The sequence below is a fragment of the Sinocyclocheilus anshuiensis genome, unplaced genomic scaffold, assembly GCF_001515605.1.
Source record: "Sinocyclocheilus anshuiensis isolate Anshui unplaced genomic scaffold, SAMN03320099.WGS_v1.1 scaffold419, whole genome shotgun sequence".
Lineage (NCBI taxonomy): Eukaryota > Metazoa > Chordata > Actinopteri > Cypriniformes > Cyprinidae > Sinocyclocheilus > Sinocyclocheilus anshuiensis.
In genome coordinates, this window is record NW_015548228.1 from 1,526,316 (window position 1) to 1,542,237 (window position 15,922).

General features: G+C 36.3%; 1 protein-coding gene and 1 long non-coding RNA gene across 4 annotated transcripts in view; both read left to right on the forward strand.

Moving 5' to 3' along the window:
- Positions 1–3,312, forward strand: part of LOC107654529 (uncharacterized) — a 70,885-nt gene extending 67,573 nt beyond the window's left edge. Inside the window, exon 3 of the long non-coding RNA XR_001630346.1 lies at positions 3,155–3,312. This is a non-coding gene — a long non-coding RNA (uncharacterized LOC107654529). The remainder of the gene's footprint in view (positions 1–3,154) is intronic.
- The window catches only part of LOC107654528 (acid-sensing ion channel 2-like), a 359,561-nt gene that overhangs the window by 198,112 nt on the left and 145,527 nt on the right, over positions 1–15,922 (forward strand). The gene's annotated exons all lie outside the window — the stretch shown is intronic.

A 15,922-nucleotide genomic window follows, 5' to 3' on the forward strand; every position in this document is an offset into this window, starting at 1 on the left:
ATAATCATAGACTGATATGATCCGAGTCGCGTTCGCTACAACTCTTCCGTGCGGAGAAAAGCCTCCAATTCTCGCGTCCACGAACTACAACAGCCAACAAACCACTGGCTGGCCGACCGGATGGAGACCCCCCTCTCTCGCCCACTCTGGTGACGCAGCGGTGTCAGAGTTCACAAAGTCTGTAATGGCCGATCTGAGTGACATGTAATCTGACCAATTGCAGCCCAGAACCGACCGCAGATATCTATAACATCAGACGCGCTGCCTGTGCGCTAGAATGAGATAGAAAGCCATTATTTCCAGACGCGCTGGATTCAATTACCTGGACAGAACGCGAATATCTCACCGATGGAACCACGCAGAAACGTGAAAATGGTCTTGTTTGAAAGAAGAGTTCCTAATATAAAAGATAGTATAGAGTATATAGATATTTGTGGCTGTTTGCGGCTAACTGAAGCAGTGCTACGAGTAGGAATGTTACACATAAAAAAATCCACTTTTTTCCCCCCGCAATTCAAGTGAAGATAATTCGATCTATGATTGTCACACAATGAAATAATATACATCGTCAAATTTCTGAGAATGAGAGCTTTCTTGTGATATATGACTTGACTTTTTTGTGAAAAATATATAAAATACACATTCTTCGTAAAAAAATTTCGTAGTGGTTAGGCGGAAAATCGTGTGTGGGACGAATACATTTCTAAGCTTAATTTTACTGCTTTATGAATATAAAAACCAAAAGGAATGGTATTCTTTGTAAAGAAGACACTCCAAGCTTTGAAATGAAACCATATATGGGCTGATACCATATAAGGAAGGCTATGTAAATGAAGCATACACATTTTTAACGCGATTTTGGACCCGTATCCGGGTCCGCAGAGTTTAAGAGGTTTTAACTACTGTAGTTGCTTATTAGCATGCCTATTATTAACATATTGGCTATTTATTAGTACTTATAAAGCACATATTCTGCATGACCATATTCTACATCCCGAGCAGTATACACACACACACACACACACACACACACACACACACACACACACATTTTTAAAAAGGTGATTAAGATAAACATGTTTAACCTGAACATAACTCACATTATTATGTGTTATCTATACAATTCATGATCGATAAGAAGCAACACACACACACACACACACACACACACACACGCACACATTTTTAAAAATAAATGTTGAAACTCTAATATGGTTGTGATTTACAGTATACTGCATATACATGGAAACAAAATCAATTATACATGTGTATATTGTTTTAGCCTACTTTAAATCCTGGTTATCTTACATCTCCAGTCACAGCTTTTACTCTTCTACAATAGGATCCTGAAACACTTCAAACCAAGATTGTCAAAAATATATGCTTCTGCCAAATGAGCGGCTGATGCTCACAGGTTTCTTAGCAAAATGCAAATTGAAAATCTGTTCCAGTCAATTCAAGTACTGCTAGAATAATGTGAGCTCATCTTTTATTCATGGCTATGTTTTTTTCTTGGGCTGCTGCATGAGGGTGAGTGTCTTAACATTAACACAGATGTCCGTTAATCCCATCAGTGTGGAGGCTGGATGGGTTCCTTAGGGAAACAACTGGAAAACATTTCACCTGCTGCCTTCCTCCCTAGTCTCTCTGTGCTTTTGATCTCACTCATTCCTTTTGTACCTCCCATGTCATCGCTCTTTCCTCTCCATCAGTCCTGGTTCAATCTTGACACAACTCTGCATGATAGAAACATGGGAGTCGTTGTGAATCTTCACCCTGGGGATTAAAACCGGTTGTATTGTTTCAGCTGCCACTGCTTGCTCTGGACTTGATTGCATGCTAGGTATAAATATTTTATTTGAAGAAGCCATTTGTGCTCTTGTTGAGCTATTCCTCAACATGATGTTAGGTGCATTTTGAGCAGGAAATGAAATGAAATACTAGGAGCAGACCTGACAAGATAGAATTTGTCTAAATTACCATATCCAACTGCATATTATTCTGATGTCCTTTGTTTCTGATATATATTCTTCTTCTGTGGTGTTTCTTTTTACTACTGTGAAGAATCCTGAGCTCAACTGCTCTAAGGCTTTGTGCAATTTAAAATATGGATGTTCAACTTTTCAAATGAAGCTTTTAAATTAGTTATTTTCTGTGGTTTGGTTGAACAAATTTACATAGAGTGTAGAGTTCAATTGACATCGTATTGCAGTGTCTACTGAGAGATTGAATTATGTTCTGTCATAACAAACTCAAACCTATTAACCTCATTGTTGAGCTGAGAATATGTAAGGTCACTATTAATAAAACAGCAGCAAGCAAATACAAGATTGTACTACTGCGATTTTTCCAATTTTAGAGCAAGTCAAGTTATACTTAATTAAAAAAAAAAAAAAACGTTATACAATAGAGATTGTTTCCAAGCAGCTTCACAGTATTAAACAGGAAAGTAACAAAATCAATGATGCAAATGGTAACACTTTAGTATAGGGACCAGTTCTCACTATTAACTAGTTGCTTATTAGCATGCCTATTGTTAACATATTGGCTGTTTATTAGTGCTTATAAAGCACATATTCTGCATGACCAGATTCTACATCCCTAATCCTACCCAATACCTAAATTTAACAACTACCTTACTGACTATTGATAAGCAGCAAATTAGGAGTTTATTGAGGCAAAAGCCATAGTTAATGGTTTGTTCATAGCAAGAATTGGACCTTAAAAATAAAGTGTGACCATGCAAACTTCAAAAATGAGGCAAATCCAATTTCTGCTATAAAGCAGCTGGCAATGTTGCAAAATTCATGAATTATGGACAAATTTAATTATTATTCAGCTTAATTCAGTTCAGGTTTTTTTTTCTAATCCGATAGTGTCAATACCATCAAATCAACGATATTACTGAATATTAAGTGTCTTAGACTACAACCAAAGCAATAGTGAAAATATTTGCAAATTTCATTAAGGTTCTTCTGATAACTGTTTTATCTATTCGTAACAATGGGCAAAAACTTTTCCGTTAACACATTCGTAAGACTTCATTCAAAATTTAAATAAGGTCTGAATTGCTGAAAGCCACATTAGCTGTAACTTAGATAAACATTATTGTTTGTCATTAAGAGTTCCCTGTCTTGTTTTGGGTTGTTGACAGGCAAAGATTACACTGTGACATTCCTGCTGATTTGGCATATTAGCCATCTGGCATGCCCTCCTCCTGAAGACACACACGTTTGCACTGGTGGCACCAAACCCACAGCGATCCATCTCCCCCCGTGTCCATTTAGTGCACAGCTGAAAATGATGCCCGTTGACTAATGGTGTGCGTGCCTTCCTTTAGTTAGCACTAATAACCCCCTGATTGATTGGCTCCCTGCTGAATGTCTAATGACATCATTAGAAATATTCCAACTTTTCACTGTTGTTTTTTCTGTACTTCTTCACAGGGGTTATCTGGTCACGTTGCCGCAAAAGCAGACAGTGCATACATATGTCACTGTTGGTAAACATGTTGCACAGTGTATGAATGGCACTCACACTAGTGAGAAGCACTTAGTGTTGACTACATGCAGTTTTTATGTAATGCAAATAAAATGAATAAATGTACAACTTGATGATTTGTTCAGTATGTTACTTTAATTGCAATGCAAGCAACAAATTGTGAAAAAATCAGGTTTTTTAAATGTTTTTGTAAATCTTACACTCATGACCCCAACCACCAGCTGCACAAAGAGCAGCGAGTATACGATTACAGTCAACAATTGCCATGGCAACATGCAATGAAAGAAAGAAAGAAAGAAAGAAAGAAAAGAAAGCACCAATAATTTAAACCATTCTGAAAACTGTGGTCTTCAGTGGTATGAGACAGGTTTTCTGGGAAAAGCCAAGGCGTTTATAACTCAAGTTAAATCAAATATATTGTCATTCATCTCATTACAGGGCAAGTTTTGGGAAAAAGGAAATGCACAGGAGTATTTTACCACAACGTCAATCATTCCAAGCTATTACCTCCATCTGATTAGGTGCTGACTTGCAGCGCTACATGCCCTTTTGTTACCCCTGAGGTCCAGTCTCATTCTGCTAAACACCACTAGGATACATCATTTCAATTTATTTCTGGAGCTTTCAAATTATTGCATTAATGCTGCACTCAAAGAATAAGTGTGATTGAATAGGAGTTGACATGTCTCACAGTACGAATGAGAGTTGATAATGAGAACAGTATTTTGCCATGGCATGTTACATTTAAATGCTTATGGTAATTGTGCATTGGATTTCTCAGGCAAGTATAAGCCATTGCATTTCTGTATATTGTGCTCTGTGAATATCATGTGGCAAATATGAATATATTTAAGCAGTTTATTGTTGTTAAACAACCCTGTAACTTTAGCCTTAGTCCAAGCACCTTGGCTTCAAATTTTGTTTAGCTGTGTGTGCATGAGGCAATTTGAGCTTTGCTATCACCTTGTTAGTGCTCCCTACTGGCATCACACACACACTTAAATATTTGCCATGTGCACATGCCCTAGGAGACCAAAGAGGTTTTTGTGTTGCAGGTGCAAAGTAAATAACATAAATGACCTGCTGCCCAGAAGAAACAAGAAAACCAACATGTTGTCCTTCTTAAAAAGCTGTGCAACTAGAATCTTAATTGCCAATTGAATAGGCACGGATTTGAATGACTAATGGCAGATGTGTGAGCATGCAACAGTGGACTGAAAGTCAAAATCACTGCTATTAGGCAAGGATAAATAAGGAACAAGCCTTTATAGACCAGACAAATTGACGAAGTACAATGAAATCTCGAAGGAGCTTTGCTATTGATGTTAATGTTTAGGTTAAATGGAGGACTGGCCAAGAATAAGGATTTAAAATTTGAGCAGGTGTTTCCAAATAATGAATGTCCTTCTACCGTATGCATGCAGAAACTTTAAATGGTACAGATGTGCATAGTGCAAAAAGTTACAACAAGCACTAGAACTGCAGTCAAGCTCATATAAAGAGCCGTTTGTGTAATTACAATTCCTCATATGTCAGATGTTTAGTGCATATATCTTTTATTTTTTCCACACAGTTTCAAATGTGCAGATAGAGACACATTACGTGTATAGACTTTGAACTGGTATTTAAAGGGAAAGTTCACCTAAAAACATCAATTCTGTCTCATGTCATTCCAAATCAGTGTGACTTTCTTTTCTCATGGTACATATAAAGGCATCTTTACACAGCCAAGTTAAGGCTCCTCTGTGCCTGCTCAAAATTCTGTGTAAAGACACAATGCCACATAATAGCCAGACTAAATTATGTTTTGAACCACCTCAGCCCCTACTATCAAAATATACAGTACAGTTGTAATTACAGTCTGTGTAAAGAAACTTCTGTACCACCTTTGCATTATAAATTTGGCATTAGACACATTTTCCCCCCCCAAAAAAAAAACTTCTTCAAAATATCTTCTTTTTTATTCCACATAACAAATTCATAGGCTACAGTTTTGGAATGACATGAGGGTGAATAAATAATGACTGAAATTTCCTTTTTTGGACTTAATGGTCTCCATTATAGATCTGCAATTGCGTTGGTGATCATTAAGAGTCATTCAGTACTGAAATACAGTTTGGCCAGTGGCCAAATGTTTTCTCTTAGTCAGTACTAACCTCTGACTGTAATTAAGCTCATCCTTTATGTTCTGCGTGTGTTTGCTGTTGACTCCGATGAGATGAGATGTCTGATCTTTACAGACCATAGATTTCTTGTTTATCAGGGCTGCTAGTTTATAAATGTGCAGTGCTGGTGTTTGGTGTTTCCAGCCCATTCCTGAATCTATAGGGGAGCGTGTGTATAATGTTTTCTGAAGTTGTTTTCTGAGTTTAATTTTGCGAATGTGAATCTTTGAGAAAAGTGGCTACAGTACATGGCTCAGATTGAGCTGTTTATAGTATATATTTACCATCTAACCTCTATATTTTGTGGTGACTGCCCATTTAATGTGCCTTGGCTCTCAGGAGGATGTAGTTTTGTGCTGGCACTGGCGGTGGTTTACTCTGCAGTGATTAGTCACAGCTGAGTGTGTGTGTTTGAGGGGAATAAATAACCCGGTTGGTGATTCAGGTCACGTCAGAATCACTCTTTACAAAAACACACGCACATTCTGAGCAGCACCAAGGCTTGGTAGACAGTGCTGGTTACCAAAACATCTGGCCAAAGGAAACTTTCAAGCAATTGTATTGGTACCAGAGAGGCAATGATACCAGATTGTGCACAAAAAGTGTGAATTTAAGCATTTTTAAACACTTTCCCACACATTTTATGTAACACTGGGCTGTCTGTTTTCTTCAAAAGGTGTCATGCTTTTTGTCCACATGGGTTATGAGTTATGTCACTGAACACAGATGTTTTTGTGAGGCGGTAATGAGAGAACCGGACTGAAACATTCAGGCGGTTTCAGGGAGAGAGACTGAGGAAAAGAGAATGGGAGGAAGAGGAAAGGAAAACTATCACACTGTGCAGAAATTCTGTAATGATTTTATTGCTTTTCTGAAAACAGGAAGCAGCTGAATGTGAAATGTGCCACTTGCTCAGTAATTTGAAAAGGTCAGAGATGTTGGAAGCTTGCGTGTGCTGCTGTGTGTGCAGATAGATTAAGCAACTTTTCTCTCCTGACCTTCCAGTATTGGAAAGGAATAATCTTCCAATCACAGTAGGCTGCCCAACACCAGTAACATTTTATTATTGTAGGAAATCTCACTTCAGAAATCTCCTCAAGTAAAGACCTGAAAAAAAAAAAAAAAACTCATCCAAGTCCAACACATTTTCCTTATTTATTTATTTATTTATTTATTGGTCAAAAGGTATAAATAATAGTAAATCTATTCAGCATTTTCAACTAATTTTATTAAATGTCACCAGGAGTTCTGTCAGAAAAACTCTTAACCTTAAGATGTGTGTGCCATTTCACTGCTTGGCCCTGCAGTTTCTGCAGCTATATTTATGTGTATTTTTGTAAGACAGAGCCTGCTGAATGAATAGATGTACATGTAATGGAAAGATGAACAGAAAGGCAGTTAAAAATTAAGATGTCAAGAAACAAAAGTTTTATCAGCATCTGGAGTGAGACTGAGAATCACATTTATTTTTGTAGTCACTTTAAGTGCCTTTCCCCCTTTGTGTGTCCGAGGCCTGATAACACAGTCGGAGAGGCTCCGGTAAATCATTGCTAATAATTTGTGTGGCACCTCTTTGCTCCCTGGTGGAGCTGGTCTGGGAGAACACAAGCAGGCAGAGCTGTAAAGAGCCCTGGGAGTGGCTGAGATTACAAGCCTGCAGATGAGTCAGAGAGCAGTGCCAGCGGCACTCTAACACTTCCAACCCTTCTGAGATTCATCCTGCCTGATTGCTGTTTTCATTGTTTGCTTTCTTGGGGTAGGACTATATACTATGTCTTTTTGCCCAGACTTGAAAAACCTGACCTTAAAAATAGATGGCAATAACAGCTGCATTATTTCTTTTTGTTGAAAAAAGAAAAAGAAAAACTACATTTGCCATACATTTCTCAAGAGATGATTCCAGACTCATAATGTAGTGGTACAATCGGAGATGAACATTTTAGTTTGATACTGAAGTTCAGTTACACTTCAGTTACAGACACACACAAACACACACACACACACACACACACATATATATTCTTTTTAAAAAAATCATTAATATTGTTACAAGATTTCTACAAATAAATGCTGTCCTTTCAAACTTTCTATTCAAATGCATCAGTTTTCACACACAAAAAAAAAAATAAATAAAAAATAAACAGCACAACTCAAATAAATGCAACTCTCCTGAGCATAAGACACATCTTAAAAATAAAATAAAATAAAATTGACACCAAACTTTTGAACGGTAGTGCATGTCACAAACAAATTAATCTTTTTTTCTCTTCAACAATTCATTTTAGATTTAAATTGGACTCCAAATTAAAGGTTCAAATTGCTGTTATTTTATGTATTTATTTATTTAGATTTTTTAACTCCCTGTGTATATAAAAGGGCATTTGAAACCCTGCTTGTCCTTCAAAGTCTTGAGACTTGACTTGAATTCTACATCAGACACTTGTAAACATATCTGGATACAGTTCTGTTCCTAAAATGTCACTTTTGTGATTAGGGTTAATGTAAGATATAAAAATAAGTGTTTTACAGACACTTCTATCCAAACTGACGTATTACAGGAACAACCTGGAGAAACCTGTAAGTGCCTTGCTCAGCAGCACAGTAATAGCTTTTGGTTCCTTGCTGGGATTAAACCAGTAAAATTATTGCTATTATCCCTAAGCATTAACTATTATGCCACAACACATCTGATCTTGATATCTTTATAGCCCACGGTTTCTCTACAGTTAGAGTGCTTCATTAGTCCTAACTGATACATAGCTGTTTTAACAGCTCAACAATAGCCAGGAAGATATCATACTATTGAGGTGTGAAATTCTAATAAAACAGACTTAGTCAAATAATATTTTGGCTGCTTTATTAAAGCTGTTTTTCTCCAAGAAATGTCATATTACAAAAACAGGAATACAAACTAGTCACAAAATGTTTTTCTGATGCCTGAAATAACCAGGATGGTTCTAGTGGTTCTAGTCGTGCTGCAAACAACATCTCTAGCTGAAAAACTGATTTTATTATAGATGATGCACTTGCATTTTCCACTGGCAGGGCACCAGGTAGGCAGTGATTGCAATAGATTGAAAAGTTGTCATATAGTATGTTTGCTGCCTGCTCTGCTTCCATCCACCAGCAAGATCAGAAAGCACCCATGACATTTTAGGTGACATATTCACACGTCTTCTAGCTGGCCCACATACTTGATTGAAGACACTTTTTCCTTGCCAGCTTCTTGTATCAGTCCAGAACCACACAGTTGTCTTGGTCATGTGACATCTGTGGTGGTGCCACAAGGGCAGCAGTTGGCCAAATGAGTGGTGTTCTTTCTAATGAAGTTTTCTCTGCACTGACGATGTGTAGAGATTATTTGAATCTGTAGTGTGACTGAATGAGTAATGCTTGTTTTCTATCACCACACTGTAAAAAATGACTGGATTTACCAACTACAGTTTGGTAGGATCCAGCCTCTTATGAAGATGACCACAACACCTGTGAAGAGAAGATGACAACCCCTGCAAGAACTTCAGATGATGCCCACTCTGAATCAACATAAAACCTGTCAAATCTTACTCATATTGTAATCATTATAATCACATCATTTAATCATTCCTTTAATGTGTTCATTCTTTCTGCTTAAATAAATGCATGGCATCTGACATCATGACTTGTATTAACTTAGAACTGTATATTTATGCCATATGGACATTAAACAGTCACCTCTGATAACAGATCACTCCTAATTGTAATTTAGAAACATTGATATTCTGTAAAGCTGATTCGAAACAATATGTACTGAGAAAAGTGCTTAATAAATTTGTATTGAATTGAAAGACTGTAAAAATGCCACAATAAATCCTGTCGATTAGTTAGCGATAAATTCCCTTACTGTACAGGGTGAAAAACTGTAATAAATCTAATGGGGGCATTTAATGTAATTTTGGAAGTGTCTTATAATCTTATAACTTACTTATAATTCTTATAATAATCTTATAATTAATTTTACATAATTTGACATTCACATAATTCCCTTGGGAATTCACTTTCATTGAGTTATTTTATTTTTCTGTGTTTTCAGCTGTGTGGTTATGTTTTGTTACATCTTATGTTGTTAAATGAATGTGTTTTTTGGTGGTTATGAGTGTATTACACAGGTACTAAACAGATTTGAATAAGTAGGTTGGTTCTTTTGCTGTCTTATTTATTTATTTATTATTATTTTTAGTGAAATTCTGGCAATGACGGCATTCGTTTTTACTGTAAATTTCACTGTTTTTTTGTCTGCTCTTGTTTAGTTGAATCCAAAATGTGCACTTTGACGCTCATGATAGCATAGATTGTGTCTTCCTCCTAGCTTTCATTAAATTGTTGTTATCCGTTTTGTCGTTCACTCCCTTTGAACTTTAACTCTTCTGTTGTCCTCAGCTTTCAGCCATTCATTTTGTTCCTCTATTAGTTGCCCATAGTCCGTTATCTCAGCTCACCCCCTCTAGTCCTCTCCCCCTCTCTAATCTCTTCTTTAATGAGTTCATTTTCAGTGGCTTTACAGCAAGACAGACTGCTGTGGCCCACACGGTGTTGAACAGAGCCAATAAGCTTCACTCTGTCTTTATGTACTATATATTGCAGCATGTCACAGATAGTCATAACATCGTATGTTATTATACAGAGGATTAAGTCAGCCGACACTCACAAGTGATTTAACATTAATTAAGCTTCATTGTGAAAACAACAGATGTTGTACTAGTAGTGTTGGGTCAAGAAAATGTAATACACACACCTACTATTATCTAAATGTGCGGATGTAGTCTTTAATGATATTCAAACAAACCCTTATGTAAAATGACTTGCCATGGCGATGAAGCATTCCTACTAACTCAGTTGAAACAAATATGAGTAGCTGTCAGTCGTGATCAACCTCAATTCTTGTAGCCAATGTGTTAAATCATTAAGTTGCTTTTTAAGGGAAAAAATTAATGTGTTAAAGCATTGGGTTCAGCAATTTGTGTGCATGACACTCAATTGGATGTGCACATAAAAGGCAGATTTCTTTAGCAGAGCTTACTCATCTGTAAATCTGCAATATTTCTTTATTTACAGCTTGTCAAATCTTGTTTGCAGATTACATATGCAAGATGGCAACAAGTACTGTCTTATAAGTGATCATTTGAATAATTAGGGGTTCAAGCACATAGTGCTGAAACCCTATTGTAATTGTTACGATTTTTATTATTATTCTTCTCCGGTAAAACTGATCGTGCAGCCCAAACTGTAAGGCCTAAAGAGCTGAAACTTGGTCAGATGGTAGTAGTCATGCTCGCTACTCAGACCCAATGACTCGCCCCAATTGGCCAATGGGGGGCGCTACAGCAATCAAAAATGCGAAATCACTCATAACTCCTAGACCGTTTATCGTAGACTCGAGTATCTTATATCATTGGAATCCTTGGCTCAATCAAAACAAAAAGTCTATCTCCGATTTCATTTCCGGTATGCAAATGTTCCCGCTATTTTGAAATTTGTTCGTCTTTTGCGAACTAGTCCTACGGTTTTCGCCCGATCGGAACCAAACAACTGCAGATATATTCTCTGGACAGTGAATATCAATAATATCCAATATCATGACCAATGATGACCAATATAAAAAAAAAATAATAATAATTGAAATTTCGACTCACTGTCGCATAGGGGCGCCAAAACGTTCGTAAGGGGAGGGGCCATTTTTACTAAAAAGGTTATAACTCATGAACGGAATGATATATCTTCAACAAACTTGGTACACATGTGTAAGAGCTCAATCTGTGGTCAAATAAAAAAAAAATGCGCAGCTCTGCCACTTGGTGACACTATAAGACAGAAAAAAAAACATAAAAACAGCTATAACTATGCAAGCGTTAGTCCAATTGACCTGAAAAGTGGTATGCAGTGTCTTTGTCCAATGTGCCATAAGGGTCTATGAGGACATTTGTGTATCTCAAAAAACATGGTCGCCATCGACCAATTAATTTTGAGCACCTATTAGACAAGGTTAACGGAGGCTGATCGGAACGAAACTCGGTGGGCATGTTTGACTCATGGCCCTAAAGGTCTGAAAGAATTTTGAAAGAAATCAGTCACTAGTTGGCGCTAGCGAGTTTTATGGCTCTGTAATTACATGGTGTTTCACACATCCACACAATATGCATATCATTTGATAGATCTCCTCATAATGCGCAACTTTGCCTCAAGAACTATTGCTGTCAGTCAAATTGTTCATTAAATATTCACAAATATGTTAAAAACCTACTTTTGCAAACTAGTCCTAGGTTTTTTTGCTCAGTCTCGATCAAACCACTGCAGTAATATTCTCTGGACAATCTAGATCAATAATTATCAAAAAAAAAAAAAAATGTTGAATTTTGTCCTGTGGTTAGCTATAACAGGTTCATTTAGAAAAGGGGCGTAGCCAAAAATACCCAAAAGCCTATAAAACCTAAACGAAAACTCTTTACGAAACTTGTTGAAAACATGTGTCAGATGACTTTTAACAAGCATGCAAAGTTTCATGGATATCGGACCATAGGTGGCACTATAACAGTAAAAAATCTTCAAAAACACAATATTTCAATTGTAAATTACCTTAAATTGTAATAAAAAGTTCATATATTCACACATATACTAGATCTTCATATCATATGATAGATCTCCTCATTCTGAACAACTTTGCCTCTGGGACCAATGCTGTCAATCAAACGGTTCATTAAATATTTGAGATTATTTAAAAAAAAAACTTTTGTAAACTAGTCCTAGGTTTTAAAGGGGTCCTATTATGCTCTTTTACAAAGTATTGCTTTTGTTTTGGGGGTGTACTAGAACAGGCTCTCATACTAAGTTGTTCGAAAAACACATTATTTTTCACATATTTTACATTATTACAACACCTCTCTCCCCAGTCTGGCATGAATGGCTTGAATAGTTCTTGAATCAAATGAAGGCCCGCCTTATGAAATACGAAATGTGCTGTGATTGGTTAGCAGTGTGTGTTGTGATTGGCACCACTCGGTGCCTGCTCGGGAAATGCCGCCTGCCACGTCTGCCTTCTAGCGTGTCTCCGACATAGTTATAACACTCGTTGCCTTCTCTAGTGCAGCTCAACCAGGAACCAGGTCATTCGTCATATGCGTTGTAGTCCAAACAAGTCTTTCGTTGTAGTTTTTAAAAAGTGATTTCTGTTAAATAAAATATCTCCTTTTGAATTGGACTTTGTAACTTTGCAGATCTTTTTTTTTTAATGCTCAAACAGCAACATTACAGACTAACTAAAGTTGAAAAAGTGAAAAAGCATAATAGGACCCCTTTAAACTCAAAACCAATAAAACCAATAAAATACAACTCTTTAGAATCTCTAGGTAAATAATTATCCAAAAATATTGAACATTTGCATTTGTTGCATTTGGACAGGGCCATTTAATAATATGGCCTTGATATAGTGTACCCAAAACCCTATAAATCCTAAATGAAAGCTCTAAACTTCATGAAAGGTGAACACATGTGTAATATGATTGTAGACAAGCATGCAAAATGCAAAATTTATGGGGCTCAGACATTGGTTGCCTCTATAACAGTTAAAAAGGTGAAAAACAGTATTTAAATTGCAAAATTTATGGAATTGCCATTTTAACCACTAGATGGCAGCAGAAGAACATTAATTGGCTCATTCTGCTCACTACTACAGCTCTATTTACAGGTCTGCCATTTGTATTCATGTCTAAAAATTATAAAGTCACTATGATAACATTCAATATCATATTTTGTCAAACTTTACCATTTAATTTACCTGGAGGAATCACATGTTGCAATTATGCCACATTATGATTACAGTGAGACCTGAAAATTGCATTATAAAGAGAGGACTTGCAGTAAGCATTTTGTTACCTATCATTTACTTTAAATCTCTATATCTTCAACAAAATGTGTTTGCATGTGTACGGTTGCTTACTTTGTATTAAGTATTATACTTAAGCGCTTTCATTTTAGGTTGTGTATGTGCAGAGGCGGACAAAGTACTCAACTCTATTACTTGAGTGAAAGTACAGATACTGCTGGTCAAATATTACTCCATTACAAGTAAAAGTTGTAAAGACAGATTTTTACTCAAGTAAAAGTACAGAAGTACTTGCTTTTAAAAGTACTTAAGTACCAAAAGTAAATTTCCTTTTTTATGTCAATGCACTGTTTTATTGTTGTTGTATGTAATACAATCATTTTGTTTCACGTTTTGTTATGTTGCTGCCTTATGTTATACTGCTTTAAAGTACTTTTTTCCCACATCAGTATACACTCCATACACCATACTGACAAAGCAAAAACAGAATTGCCACAACTTCGTAAATTTATTACAAATAAAAAAAACTGAAATAAGTACATTGCATAAGTATTTGTTACGACACATCAGAAGGTGTTTGGATCCATTTGCAGTTTATTAAGAATAGTCAGACAATACAGGGTCAAATACCGGCAAGGCAGAACAGTAGAGACAAGGCAGACATTATTACAACACCTCTCTCCCCAGTCTGGCATGAATGGCTTGAATAGTTCTTGAATCAAATGAAGGCCCGCCTTATGAAATACGAAATGTGCTGTGATTGGTTAGCAGTGTGTGTTGTGATTGGCACCACTCGGTGCCTGCTCGGGAAATGCCGCCTGCCAGCTTCAGTGTAAATATTGCATCAATATCAAATCAATTTGAGCACGATTTAAACCCGGATGATTGTAACCACTCTAAGTTCGTCTGCCTTGGGAAAGCTAGCGTGTCTCCGACATAGTTATAACACTCGTTGCCTTCTCTAGTGCAGCTCAACCAGGTCTCGTCCCATTCGTCCATATTTGTGATATCACAAATCCCCGAAAATATGCGTTGTAGTCCAAACAAGTCTTTCGTTGTAGTTTTTAAAAAGTGATTTCTGTTAAATAAAATATCTCCTTTTGAATTGGACTTTGTAACTTTGCAGATCTTTTTTTTTTAATGCTCAAACAGCAACATTACAGACTAACTAAAGTTGAAAAAGTGAAAAAGCATAATAGGACCCCTTTAAACTCAAAACCAATAAAATCACTGCAGTACAACTCTTTAGAATCTCTAGGTCAATAATTATCCAAAAATATTGAACATTTGCATTTGGACAGCTACAACAGGGCCATTTAATAATATGGCCTTGATATAGTGTACCCAAAACCCTATAAATCCTAAATGAAAGCTCTAAACTTCATGAAAGGTGAACACATGTGTAATATGATTGTAGACAAGCATGCAAAATGCAAAATTTATGGGGCTCAGACATTGGTTGCCTCTATAACAGTTAAAAAGGTGAAAAACAGTATTTAAATTGCAAAATTTATGGAATTGCCATTTTAACCACTAGATGGCAGCAGAAGAACATTAATTGGCTCATTCTGCTCACTACTACAGCTCTATTTACAGGTCTGCCATTTGTATTCATGTCTAAAAATTATAAAGTCACTATGATAACATTCAATATCATATTTTGTCAAACTTTACCATTTAATTTACCTGGAGGAATCACATGTTGCAATTATGCCACATTATGATTACAGTGAGACCTGAAAATTGCATTATAAAGAGAGGACTTGCAGTAAGCATTTTGTTACCTATCATTTACTTTAAATCTCTATATCTTCAACAAAATGTGTTTGCAGTTTGCATGTGTAAGTATGCTTACTTTGTATTAAGTATTATACTTAAGCGCTTTCATTTTAGGTTGTGTATGTGCAGAGGCGGACAAAGTACTCAACTCTATTACTTGAGTGAAAGTACAGATACTGCTGGTCAAATATTACTCCATTACAAGTAAAAGTTGTAAAGACAGATTTTTACTCAAGTAAAAGTACAGAAGTACTTGCTTTTAAAAGTACTTAAGTACCAAAAGTAAATTTCCTTTTTTATGTCAATGCACTGTTTTATTGTTGTTGTATGTAATACAATCATTTTGTTTCACGTTTTGTTATGTTGCTGCCTTATGTTATACTGCTTTAAAGTACTTTTTTCCCACATCAGTATACACTCCATACACCATACTGACAAAGCAAAAACAGAATTGCCACAACTTCGTAAATTTATTACAAATAAAAAAAACTGAAATAAGTACATTGCATAAGTATTTGTTACGACACATCAGAAGGTGTTTGGATCCATTTGCAGTTTATTAAGAATAGTCAGACAATACAGGGTCAAATACCGGCAAGGCAGAACAGTAGAGACAAGGCAG